Consider the following 382-nt stretch of genomic DNA (forward strand, 5'->3'; position numbering starts at 1 on the left):
CTGAGGGTATCAATAGAGGGTTTGGGGTCTTAGCTTGGGGTCTCAGTTTGGGGGCTCAGGGCTCAGTTTGGGGGTTCAGGGCTCGGTTTGGGGGCTCAGGTCCCAGTTTGAGGGTTCAGTTCCCAGTTTGGGGGTTCCAGGTTGGGGTTCAGGTCCCAGTTTGGGGGTTCAGGGCTCAGGTCCCAGTTTGGAGGCTCAGTTTGGGGGTTCAGGGTTGGGGTTCAAGGCTCAGTTTGGGGTCTCAGGTCCCAGTTTGGGGGTTCAGGTTTAGGGTCCCAGGTTTGGGTCTCAGGTCCCAGTTTGGGGTCTCAGTTTGGGGTGTCAGGTCCCAGTTTGGGGGTTCAGGTTTGGGGTCCCAGGTTTGGGTCTCAGGTCCCAGTTT

The sequence above is a fragment of the Nestor notabilis genome, unplaced genomic scaffold (assembly GCF_000696875.1).
Source record: "Nestor notabilis isolate BGI_N333 unplaced genomic scaffold, ASM69687v1 scaffold9211, whole genome shotgun sequence".
NCBI classification, from domain to species: domain Eukaryota; kingdom Metazoa; phylum Chordata; class Aves; order Psittaciformes; family Psittacidae; genus Nestor; species Nestor notabilis.